The 2539-nt window shown below is 36.9% G+C and overlaps 1 protein-coding gene across 2 annotated transcripts in view; it reads left to right on the top strand.

Annotated features, from left to right (window-relative positions):
• The first annotated feature begins 2021 nt into the window (after positions 1-2021).
• Positions 2022-2539, top strand: part of tbxa2r (thromboxane A2 receptor) — an 11761-nt gene continuing 11243 nt past the window's right edge. For both annotated transcript variants that reach the window (XM_014010776.1, XM_014010775.1), the window contains exon 1: positions 2022-2158. The gene's annotated coding sequence lies outside the window, so the exon portion shown is untranslated. The remainder of the gene's footprint in view (positions 2159-2539) is intronic.

Raw genomic sequence — 2539 nt, 5'->3', positions numbered from 1 at the left:
GCTTAAAATAGATCGGAAACATAGCTGCAACAGCTGAATTTAGCACCTTTGCTCAAGCTGAAACTGTCACAAAAAGGTGAATTTAGTTGGGAAAAAAAGCTCAAAGTAGCTAAAAAATCACAACACTTGCAGAAAACAGCTGAAWAAAACATAAAAGCTTAAAATAGCAGAAAGAAGCATAAAATTTAAATTAGCAGAAGAATTGCAGAAAAGTTCAGAATGATACTGTAGCCAAAAAATAAGGCAGAAAACGGCTCAAATCAGCAAAATAAAAGTCGAGGGAAGCTGCAATTGGTATAAAGAAGTTAAAAAAACAGAACCAGAACAAAAGGTGARAAATACAGTAAAGATTTACGAACATTTTTGAAGGAYTTTAAGGATGCTGAAGACTTTTCAAAAAGAAGTAATGGCTGAAAAAGCTAAATATCTCAAAGTAKAAATTGCTGAAATKCCAAAAGTCATAGCAGGAATTTCCTGCAGGAGCTGAACTTTTAGATATATAGTGTTGAAGTGGCTCAAAAGTTGTGGAACGAGATTTGTGCCAAAAAATGTGTGGAAGAAAAATGGACCTCAATAGTGTGAATGTTTTATAAGCATTCTGCAAGCCTTTAATTCTTTGTGAGCAGTGATAAGAATTTTTACTTTGTTTTAAGCCATGGTTGTTTTGGCAAATAGGGTTTTGTACCGTGTGTTTGACAAGTGAGCAGAGAACGAAACCGCACAAAGCTACTGTCATTCTGCTGTAAAAAGGAAATACGATTTACAAAAAACGACACGATGCACTGATTTTGGGAAAATAAGGCAAACGTTAAGCTTGCTAATCTCGTTCAGGTCCTTCAGGGTTTTTGTGTTCACAGTACTAGAGCAAAATCTATTACATTTTTGCAGTCCCTATATTGGATGCAGAGCTCTTTAAGCTTGTCATGCACCAGTAAATATGTTAGTCTCAATGGAGAGCCGAGTTTGATTAATCCTCTAATCTCCAGATTAGACGATGATCACTCATCAGTGAACCATGGCTTAAAGTAAAATATAAAATTAAGGCTTCACATATATATTAATTTTTTTTCTTGAAGCTTTGTCACCACGTTTTCWTAATTTCTGTTTATATTTAGAGGTTGGTGTACACAGTCCCAAATACTAGAGGTTTCATATTAGTCCTGTTTTTTTGGCAASTACAATATGTGGCAGTTAAAAATAGAAGAAATACCTACACGGATGAACTTCATAATTTTTCACATGAACTCTACAGCATGAGCCCCAGGCTGGGTTACTTCATGCTCTACATTGTTCCCACTGCCTGCTTCATTTTCATGATCTTATCAGGAAGAATGGCAGAGATTTTTGTTGACATTCCACTTAAACCTCTTATAAAAGGTTCTCAACACGTTGTAGATTAGCAAATATGGACTTTCATTTATTTATTTATTGCCTATAATGATGGCTTTCCATCTTGTCAAGCTTTTTTTTTTTAGTCTGTAGCTAACTGGCCCTACATCCACTGCATCCGAGTCTGTTTTTTTGGTAACGTAAACTGTTTACGAGACAGGTTCTATATAAAACTTGAAATCAAAACTATCAACTTTTGATGCCAACCAGATAGGGTCTGTTTTTCGTCTCAYGGCATTTTCCTTAAATGGTGTCATGAATCATTTTCCAGTAACTTGAAAAATAATTGTCATGCAATGTTTTGCTTCTTCAGTGATTACAAGAGGAAAGAATTGGCCATCGTGATATTTTTAAATCATTTTTCAGTCTTAAAGAACTTAGATCTTTACTCTCCTTTTGACTCCTTTTTTATATCCATTCAAGTTGTGTGATTAGTACAAAGAGTCCACACAAACTTCCTCCTCTCAGTTCACACTCACACCCAAACGCAACACAAATCATCCCCTCTGTTGTGCTGCAACTTTTCACTGGTGTTTATTCTCCTGCCTGAAGCATAATGTGGTGTTCCCTCACAGCCCATCCCCTTTTGTCTTCCTGGGAGGAGTGAGGCGAGCGGGAGGAAGTGTGAGCGGACGGGAAGAGATGAGTATCTGAGCTGCTGTTGGAACCCAGCTGAGGACAGGGAGCACGTCACTGCAGAGAGCTGCTGATGTGGATGTCCAGGTTCCCACTGCAGTCATACATTTGACCCCCCGGCCAGTCTTCCTTGGTAATTATTCTTTTGTCTTAAGCTAACATTTTCTCAAAGAATGGTTTGGATGGAGTAGAAACTTTTCAGTTGACAGTCAGTCTTGAGATCCCTTCTGTGGTAAGAGAACATCTTAATTCTTGAAACACAGAGTTTTTATAGTGTTTTTTTTTCCTGCAGARACTCGAAGAGACTTTGGGATATTGGCTTCAAACGCTTCATGTCTTAAAAAGACAAGTTGTGTGAAATTTTGACATTTTGATATATTTTCTCTTTCTTTTTGGCACATCTTCTAAGGACATGTTTTTTCATTTACTGCAGTCACTTTGCAAGCATAGATAAAACACTCAGAAAAAAATTCACATTTGATGCCAGTAAACCTTCAAATGATCAGCTTTAATA

This window comes from Austrofundulus limnaeus, unplaced genomic scaffold (genome assembly GCF_001266775.1).
Source record: "Austrofundulus limnaeus strain Quisiro unplaced genomic scaffold, Austrofundulus_limnaeus-1.0 Scaffold73, whole genome shotgun sequence".
Lineage (NCBI taxonomy): Eukaryota > Metazoa > Chordata > Actinopteri > Cyprinodontiformes > Rivulidae > Austrofundulus > Austrofundulus limnaeus.
This window is presented reverse-complemented; position numbering and strand designations above follow the sequence as displayed.